This window comes from Lactuca saligna, chromosome 7 (genome assembly GCF_052625555.1).
Source record: "Lactuca saligna cultivar CGN05327 chromosome 7, ASM5262555v1, whole genome shotgun sequence".
NCBI lineage: Eukaryota > Viridiplantae > Streptophyta > Magnoliopsida > Asterales > Asteraceae > Lactuca > Lactuca saligna.
The window spans coordinates 183,909,524-183,920,367 of NC_136423.1; positions in this window are offsets into that span (position 1 = coordinate 183,909,524).

Here is a 10,844-nt window from a genome sequence, read left to right on the forward strand (position 1 = left end):
ATGTGCTTTATAACATCAAGTAACGGGATGTTTACCTCAACTTTGCGAAAAAATTCCATAACTTTCTCTTCCTCACGCTCGCGTTTCGTGCATCTCAGTCACGATGGGAAGGGCGGAAGTGGCTTGTATTCTTTCAGAATTTTCTTGGGTAGTGTTGGAGTTTCTTTTGCTTCCAGATTTTTAGATACTTCTTCAACAAACACCTCTTCATATTCCTCCTCTTCTTTTTCAGGCTCTTTTAAATCTTCTTCTTCAGCCATAACTTCTTCAAATTCTTCCTCAGAATTGTTTTTTGGTTCAGATGTGCTTGGGCGTTCATATGTTTTCCCACTTCTCAAGGAAATGGCACTCACATTATGCTTCAGATTGTTTTCTGTGTGCCCTGGGAACTTTCCTTGAGACTCCAGACGACCCACAGAAGTGGCAAGTTGAGACACCTGCTACTCCAGGTTCTTGATACTGGCTCTGGTTTCTGTTTGTAATGCTTGGGTGCTCGTGGCTAGAATTTTAACAATATCCTCCAAGGCCATGCTAGAGCTGCTAGAATGTTGTTGCAAAGGCTGCTGGAAATTCTAGTGCTGAATATTCTGTTGATTTTGAAAATTTTGCTGAAACCCCGGCTGCTGAAAATTTTGTTGCTGCTGAAATCCGGGTTGAGGCTGAAATTGTTGTTGCTGCTGATAATTATTCTAAAAATTCTGTTCGTAGCCCCCGACAGCTTTGACTGTAACTGTATCCTCTTACAATATTGGGCACATATCTGTAGGGTGATGAGTCTTCAAGCAAATCCCACATTGTTTCTTTGCAGCTACTTTTTCTTTAGTCAAGAGCAAAACAACTTTCATCAATTCAGATATCTGAGCTTCCAGATGAACATTTATGACTTCCTTGACTCCCCTTGATTGATCTGGATACCACTCTTCTTTATTCCCAGAATGTTTAGACTCGATCGCCAACTTTTCGATCAATTCTCTGATTTTAGTTGGGGTCGTGTCACCTAAAAAACCACCACTAGAAGCATTTATCAAGCACCTCTCCATAGGTATCAGGTCTCCACAAAAACAATTGTAAAGTTGATAATCGTTGATCCCATGTTGTGGGCACCATACCATAAGCTTCTTGAATCTTTCCCAGTAAGTATGTAAAGCTTCTTTCTTTCCTTGTTTGATCCCAAGGATTTCCCTTTGAGACTGGAGACTTGCATTTCTGGAGAGTATTTCTCTAAAAATAGCTTTGTGAGTTCTGTCCAAGTGGTGATGAAACCAGATGGGAGTTCATACAACCATTCTCTTGCAGAATCTTGATGCGAAAAGTGTTGGATTAATGTCTAAGTCAGTAACCATATTTGGTATATACTTGACCCGAGTGTGCATGGTCCTTTTGGGTTGCCTTCACCAAAGCAACTTGACAAGGTAATTTGATATGAGAGAGGAGATATTATGATTTATTAATATATTATAAGAATAATATATTAAAGGAGAAATCATATTTATTTGATTAGTATTAGTCATGAATTAATTAGGAATTAATTTAGTGACTAAAAGAGACAAATTAAATAAAGGGGTATAAACTGTCAATTGTGTGATAGTTGAGTTTTGGGCTAGGAAACCTAATGGACTAAGGGGGGAACGAAATTATGATGAAGGATCATCATATTTTCGTCCAAGGCCTCATTCCATAAGGTTTCTTGGGCTGCTTGGTGGCTAAGCTGTCCATTAGGGTTTTGACTGAAACCCTAGCACCCTATAGTATAAATACATACCCTATGCTTCAATTTAAGGCCACTTGATTCCAAGGGAACCCTAGGGCCGAAATTAGCATCATTCCATTCTCTCTCTTAGTTGCCTTCTTGCTTCAAGGTGTTTGTGAGCCATTAGAGGCACTACAATTGTGGTGCTTGCTTTCAAGAGTTCAAGAGAGTTCAAGGGATCAAGGAAACTAGTTGTTATTGCTATATAACAACAAAGGTATGTTTTCTACACTTCTATGTAAATTTCGAAAATTATAGAAGCATGCTAGGGTTTATTTTGTGTTCATAAAGTTGTATGTCTTATAGTGAAAACATAGATCCAAACTAGGGTTGCATGCACACATAGGATTGTTTGTATAAAACCCAACAGTGGTATCAGAGCCATTGGTTTTTTGTTTTCAATTGGATTTGATGCATATTATGAACTTGACAAATTAGGGTTTATGGCAAGTAAACCCTAAGGCTTGGTGATTTTCGCAAATTAGGGTTGCCAAACTCTAGTTGGCGATTTTTGATAGGGTTCTTGAAACCTTTTTGCCTAGCCTCCAAATTTCGAAATTAGGGTTATGAAACCCTAGGGATTTCGAAAATCCCTTGTCCCCAAGATAAGGTCCCAAGATTTTAGGGATATGGATAATACTATCTTTGTGATTATCAATTTAATTGTTTAAACTAGATAATTGAAGATCTTGTATTATCCTTTCCATATATTTAAAAATAAAAGGATTAAATAAATTAATAGTTTAATTTTATGATAATCCCTAAAGATTTAATATTTCAAATTAATTGTTTGATTTTGATAAATATTAAATCAAAGATTTTTGGTGTTTAAAATTTTAAATTAAATAGCCTTAATTCCGAAAATTTTAAATACACATTAAGATACTAGTATTTTTGAAATGTTTTAAAATACACCCTTATACAATTATGATATTATAAGATTAATTATTATATATGTATAAGAATAAGCTAGTCTTATCGCTAGTAGGCCTCATTCACGAAGCCAGTCTATAAGGTGGGTATAAGGTTGCTGCCTATAAAATGGCGCTTAATGGATGTACACTCACATCTACCGCTTGCTTGACTGGTGGAGGGTCGTTAGCCGAACGGATAGGATAGGGCACTTAATTCCTCATTAAAAGTATAATGGAAATATTAAAGTGACTACATTGTTTTACAAATTCCCACTCTTAGTTACTTTAGGGTAAAATGTGAAAATGATGCTAATCCATGGAATTACACTTCGTACCCTTGTCAAACGTTGATGGAGCGCGTGTGGTTAACCGGCACATCAATTTGGGGATGACATTGGTAGCGAAGGGTGACTCGATGTTTGTCATAGATCAATGGAGCGTGTGTGGTTCACCGGCACATTGATTAGGTGATAAAGACATTGAGTGCACCGCGTTGATTCGCATGGTTATTCACAAATTTGTTTGCGATCCTCGGCATCCCAGTCGCAAATTTGAAATGCATATCGAGATTTAAACATGCCATTGAAAAGTTCAATGAATCTCAAAGATCTAGGAGTTTTCAATACATTTAAAACCTAAATTGCTTTTTCGTTTTTCATGGTGAGAATTAGTGAATCGTCATTCACTTACCTTCAAATTATTTACTTTTAGAGTACGTCATCCCTTTCTAAGTTGTAAATAATGTTGTTGGATCCTAGCCCTAATTACTCATTTGGGTGTTTAATTAGGGATTCATTTCTAATCAAACTTTGTTCCTTTTCAGATGTCAACAAACAACAACAACAACAACGCTTCTGGGTCATTCTCGTTGATGAACTTGTGTCAGAAAGTGACATTTGATGGTTCAAACTTCACCGAGTGGATGAGGTATATCCGCATGATCACACGCTACGAGGACAAAGAATATGTCCTCGATGAAAAGCTTGAGAAGATCATCCCAGATGTTGCTACTCCTGAGGAATTGGCCGCCTTTGAGGCCCACGAGCGTGATGCCACGAAAGTTCACTGCATCATGCTGGCCACCATGAACCCCGAACTCCAAAAGTCCTATGAGGACATGTATCCATATGAAATGCATCAGGATTTGCTGGAAAGGTATCACCAGAGCACGAGGCAAGAGCGCTATGAGATCATTACTACCATGATCACCGCTAAGATGGGGAGTGGAGAATCCCTAACCTCTCATTTGCAGAAAATGCAGAGGTATGTTGATCGTCTTCTCAAACTTAATGTTAAGTTTGATGAGGATTTGGCTATCGACATAATCCTCCACTCCTTGCCCTCCTGCTACAATCAGTTTAGGATGACCTACCATATGAATAAAGAGGAGGTCTCCTTGAGCAAGCTCCAAGGACTCTTGAGGACTGCTGAGATCAACCTCAAAGACAAATCCGTTGCACCGTCCCCTGCTGTGGCCGCTCCTGTGATGGCAATAGGTCAAGGAAAGGGTAAAAAGAGGAAGGCTCCATGCAAGAGCCACCATAAGGGGAAACCCTGTGATGGTTCGTCCTCAAGTGGGACCAAAGTAGGCCCCGCTAGACCCTCTTCCGATCCTAAAGAAGCAGAGTGCTTCTATTGCCACCAAAAGGGCCACTGGAAGCGAAGCTGCCCACAATATCTGCAGGACATTAAAGATGGGAAGATCAAGCCCACATTTGCAGGTATGTATTCTATTAAATCTAATAACTCATCATTTGATACTTCATGGGTTCTTGATACAGGATGTGGTTACCACATTTGTTCTGATTTGCAGGGCCTAAAAAGAAGTAGGGAAATGGAGCATGGGAAGATGAACCTGATTATGGGAAACAGAAGATCATCGCCTGTGACCAAAGTCGGTGTTTATTCTTTAGTGTTGAGTAATGGGTTAGGAATAGATTTAGAGAATTGCTGTTATTCGCCAGATATGGCAAGAAACATTATTTCTTTTCACGGGTTGTTTAGACAAGGTTTCATATATTCTTTTGATAATAGTAATGGTTCTATTAATGTTTATTTGAATGGTGTCTTTTATTTCAATGCATTACCTTGTAATGGGATTTATGAATCTGTGATGATTGTTGATAATTTCGGAAATAATGTTTTGAATATTGATTCGTCTACTAGTCTAGACAAAGCATGCTTGTGGCACTGTCGCCTTGGCCATGTCAACAAGAAACGCATAGCCCAACTCCAAAAGGATGGAGTGTTGGAATCATTCGACCTTAGGGACTGTAACGCCCGGGTTTTCAGGGCTAAGCATTTTTGTCAATGTAATAGTCTAGGTCAACTATTGTAACTCTTTTTGAAGTAATAAATATGAAATATTTGAGTATTATGTGAATTATGTGTGTTTATGTGTATAATTAATAAAGAATAAAAATGAGCGTCAAAATTAAAGTGTGAGATAATCCCGATATCTCTACATAAAGTTGTAGAATATGTCTCAAGGTTTCCGTGCATATAAAGAATGCCGAAATCCGAGCTATAACGAAGAAGTTATGGCCCGCCGAAGTTTTACGACAAAACCGGCACGACACCGGGAAACGTAAATAGTGAATTTACGATAGAAGACTTTTTAGCCTTAGCAATCTAAACAAAAGTCGTAGAATATGTTAAACTAAGAACATCGATAAAAAGAACGCCCAAATCTGACTTCGTATGAAGAAGTTATGATTTTTCTAAGATTCGGCTTAGCAGTGCACGGCCTGAAACTCGAATTTTAGTTCGAGCGGTTTTTGGCTTACGCAACATAAATGAGAGTTGAAGATCTCATTAATAGGAAATCAACGGTAAAAAGACAGACAAAAACAGAGTCCGTATGTAGAAGTTATTAATTTTACGCAGACGTTTAACAGTATAATCTCCTTGTACTGTTAAATTTAAGATCGGTCGAGAATTAGCTGACGGTGTCAAAATGAAAGTTGTAGATCTTATTATTACCTACGTGTGGATATAAAGAACGTCAAAAACGGAGGTCGTATGTGAAAGTTACGGATTTTAGAAGTCGGAAGTGTGCTGTGCGAAAATGGGTGATGTGGCACAATCTTGGCCATTGCTTTCTCCCCAAGGCTTGCCACCAGATGGTGACATGTGGCACCAAGTTCAGCCACATTTCACCCTATAAATACCACCTCTCCCACCCTCATTTTCTTCACACCTTTCCCATTCTTTCTTCTCTTTACTCTCTCTCTCTCTAGAACCTCTCTCTAGCCCCGAAATCCCCCGAAAAGCCTAGGGAACCTCCCTAGCACGAGGCAGAAGCCCCGGAGTGCTCGAAGGCTCTGAGAAGAAGAGCTTTTCGGCTCGGGAACGCTGCTCCAAGCAAAGCCCGGTTTTCTATAAAACCCGCTGTAAGTGAGCTACGCCTACGCTATTTTTAATATAACTTTTATTTAATTATAGTAACGTTATTAGGAACTTATAATAAATACTTGGGCTATTATTATGGGTTATATAAGTATTTTTTTTGACGCTTATATAATAATAATAATAGCTAGACTATTAATTAGTCTCGACGAATAATAAACTAAACTCTAGTGGTAATAATACTAGGTTTCGTCGAAGAAAAATTCTTTTTAAGAAGCGAAGCGCTGTCTGAGTTCGGAATCACCACCTTTTCCGGTGAGTGCATAGTTACCTTCAACTTACACATAGATATGAAGTATTTTATATAAATTACGTGCTATGTGTGCATATTATCTGAATACTTGCTATCTATGCTAGATGAACGTTGTTATACATGTTTTCAATGATTTAAACTGTATATGTATTTTATATCTACGAAAATGTTGGGGTAAAACATGGGTAGATGTAATAGGTGATGTGTGATAAAATGATGAGAGGCCTCGATGTTGTTGTTGTTGATCCAGTCATCTAGCGGAGTATAGATGACGACCACGGACTCTTCTAGACAGTCCAGTGGAACACTAGCAGGCTCGCAACCTGTAGGTGTTGTGAACGATGTGTTCACCGGTGTACTCCATCCCCCACATGGTTGCCTATTAGGACATTTATTGCTGAGGAATCCCCTTAGCAGTAGTGTTCGTCCCGATGATGATCCTTAGGCTAGGTCCCTTATGATAGGTGTTTAGGGACGTAAAGTGAGGATAACGGGAACGGGTAATCGGGTTATTGTTGATTGATGAAATTAATAAACTTATTGTGGGTTGAAAACCCTATGTGCTCACCAGGCTCCCAAGCCTGACCCACTCAGTTTTATGCATTACAGGTAGTGGCGCATGAGCATAGGTGTGATGTTTTGGACGAGGGATTACGAATATAGGCCTGTAGATATGAAATAATGTAGTAAGGCTTATATTGTACTGTTTATACTTTTGATCTGTACGAACATGACATCCCGAGTCTTTTAATGAAATACATTTCTATGGAAATGCTTTTGATAAATCTTTATCATATTATTGTTTTGGGACAAATTCCGCAACCCTTTTATTAAAAGATAACTCTGATTTTGAAATAAAGTATAAACAAAACCGGTCTTTTCTGGCCGTGATTTTGGGGATGTCACAGTTGGTATCAGAGCATTAGTTTAAGCGAACTAGGAATTTGTAGGATTTCTAGACTTAAACTTAGAATGCTAAGCGATGATTGTGAGGTGTGAGCACTAGCTTATTTTAGGAATTGTGCCTAAAATGCTTTTATATGCTAAATGTTTTATGCATGATATGCTGTTATTTTGTTCGGGATCTATGGTCTGTTGCCGACCGGATCTGGAACCTTATGTGTTTAGGATTCTAAACGTACGACTACGATATTAGAACTAGCATGTAAACGTTTCGGAGTGATAAGGACGATTTAAACGTCTCTCCTAAATAAAGATCTAAATCCACCTTATTCGGTATATAGATCAAGATGGTAAGGACCCGTAGCGGAAACGTAAACGCAAATGGGAACGGACACCAACCCCCCGTGATCGAGCAAATACCAGTTGTGGAAGCCGCTGCCGGACCAATAACGATGGCCGAAGTGCAAGCGATGATCCAGGCAATGTTGGATCGTCAAATGGAGGAAACCAGGCGTTTGCTCCAGCAAAATCGAGAGGAAGCGACTATTCAGCTCGAACAGCCCGAGTTGAACGAAGGGCAGACTGAAGGAGGAAACTACAGTGGGACTATTGGTCAAGCCAACCCACCGATAGTTAGGCAAAACCACCAGGATGGAGGAAATGATGGACGTGGATGCAAATACAAGGATTTCATGGCATCCAAGCCACCGAGTCTATCCGGAAGCCCGACGCCGGTGGAAGTCATGAACTGGATCTCTGAGATGGAGACAATGTTTGAGAGTTGCGAGTGTAGCAATAGGCAGAAGACTGCTCTTGCAGTTCCTCTATTGAAATCTGGAGTACTAAGCTGGTGGAAGCTATTAGCTGATTCAATGCCCAAAGGTGAAGCAAGCAAAATGTCGTGGGAGGATTTTCTGGTACAGTTGAAGATGCAATACTGCTCTGAGCAGGATCTTCTGGAGATCAGCAACGAATTCCAGAATCTGAAGAAGGGAAGAATGAGCGTTACTGAATACGCTGCAAGCTTTACTGAGAAAATGAAGCTTGTTCCTCACCTCGTCCCAACTGAACTCTCCAAGGTTAACAAATTTGCCCTCGGATTACCAGCGGACTTCGGTCCAATGGTCAAGCAAACTACCACTCTAAAAGCTGCCATCTGGGCTGCTAAGAATGTGGAGACCCAGATACGAGAAAAGGGTCTGGAGAGAGCGGAAGTGGGAGAGAAACGGAAATTTGACGGATCCTCGAGGTCCGGTAAGAAAGGAAGATTCTCGAAGTCTGGTTCGAGAGGAGGAGGATCAGAAGCAAAGTGGTGTGACAAGTGCAAGAAGAAGCACTTTGGGAAGTGTGATGGAGGAGTCACTTGTTACAAATGCGGAAAGCCTGGGCACTATGCCAACGAATGCACCCTCAACCAGAAGGCCTGTTATGGGTGTTATGAAGAAGGGCACATTTTGAAGGACTGCCCGAAGAAGAAGGAGGCAGGAAGACCCAACATACCACCAAAGCCAAAGGCGAGAGCCTTCCAGATGACGCTCGAGGCTGCAAAGGAGGCAGCAGACGTCGCTTCAGGTACCTTTCTTGTAAATGGTTTACCTGCAAATATACTGTTTGATTCCGGAGCCAACTACTCCTTTGTGTCGCATAAATTTAGTGCGAAATTAGCATTACCTGTAGAAAAACTTGATAACGCCCTAATTGTAGAAGTTGCCAGTGGCAAATTCGTACCTGTTAGTAATCGTATTAGGAACATCGTCATTGACCTAAACGGAAACGAATTCCAGGAGGAACTATTACCCATAGAGTTAAACGGTTTCGACATCGTTTTGGGTATGGATTGGCTTAGTGCCAACGATGCCGAGATATTATGCCGAAAGAAGATAGTTAGGATAAACCCACCCGGAAAGGAATCATTTATGGTGTACGGGGACAAACGCAGAGTGAGTTCTGGAATCATATCCCTGATGAAAGCCAGGAAATGTTTGTCCAAAGGATGTGCATCATACTTGGCATTCGTAATTGATGCTAAGAAGGAAAAGAAAGAGGTGCAGAATATACCGGTTGTGTGCGATTATCCAGAAGTCTTTCCCGAAGATCTTCCCGGATTACCACCTGATAGGCAAGTAGAGTTTCGTATAGACTTATTACCAGGAACAACACCGATAGCAAAGGCACCTTACCGATTAGCACCAACGGAGATGAAGGAGCTCATGACGCAACTTCAGGAGCTGTTGGACAGCGGTTTCATTCGACCTAGTTCATCACCCTGGGGAGCTCCGGTGTTATTCGTGAAGAAGAAGGATGGAAGCATGAGGATGTGCATAGACTACCGAGAGCTGAATAAGGCAACGGTGAAGAACAAGTATCCATTGCCGAGGATTGATGACCTATTCGATCAGCTGCAAGGTTCGAGCTACTTCTCAAAGATCGATCTTAGGTCAGGATATCATCAGCTGAAAGTGAGAGAGCAGGATATTGAGAAGACTGCATTCAGAACAAGATATGGACACTACGAGTTCTTGGTTATGTCATTCGGACTAACCAATGCTCCCGCAGCATTCATGGATTTGATGAACAGGGTTTGTAAACCATTCCTCGATAAATCCGTGATAGTGTTCATCGACGACATTCTCATTTACTCGAAAAGCCAGGAGGAGCATGGCAAGCATCTACGAGAAGTGTTAGAGGTGTTAAAGAAGGAGAAGCTTTTTGCAAAGTTCTCCAAATGCGACTTTTGGATACGGGAAGTCCAATTCTTGGGTCATGTTGTTAACCAAGAAGGAATAATGGTTGACCCTGCCAAGATCGAAGCTGTAATGAAGTGGGAACGTCCGAAGAATCCCACGGAGATTCGAAGCTTTCTAGGATTAGCCGGATATTACCGACGATTTATCCAAGGCTTTTCTTCGATAGCTGCTCCATTAACAGCTTTGACCCATAAAGGAGCTACGTATACATGGAGTGAGAAACACGATGAGGCATTTGAGAAGCTAAAGAAGAAGTTATGTAAAGCACCAATACTTTCTCTACCCGATGGAGTCGAAGATTTCGTAGTATATAGTGATGCATCTGGAGTCGGGTTGGGTTGTGTTCTGACCCAAAGAGAAAAGGGGATAGCATACGCATCTCGACAATTGAAAGAGCACGAAAAGAACTACCCCACTCATGATCTGGAGTTGGCAGCAGTAGTATTTGCCTTAAAGATATGGAGGCATTACCTCTACGGCACGAAGTGCAAGCTCTTCACTGATCACAAGAGTCTCCAGTATCTCTTTAATCAGAAGGAGTTGAACATGAGGCAACGAAGCTGGCTAGAACTTCTCAAGGACTACGACTGTGAGATACTTTACCACCCAGGTAAAGCAAATATTGTTGCTGATGCTCTCAGTCGGAAAGTCAATCTTGAAAGAAGAAGGCCAAGAGCGTTAAGAATTGAAGTCGTCTCGACGATTGTGGAAAGTATCAGGAAAGCTCAAGAAGAAGCCTTAGAAAAGAATGACCGAAAGGAAGAACATTTGGGAAAAACGTTAGTGTTCGGTACGAACAGTCGAGGACTGAAGGTATTCCAAGATCGAATTTGGGTACCTAAGACGGGAGGAATAAGAGATCTTCTAAT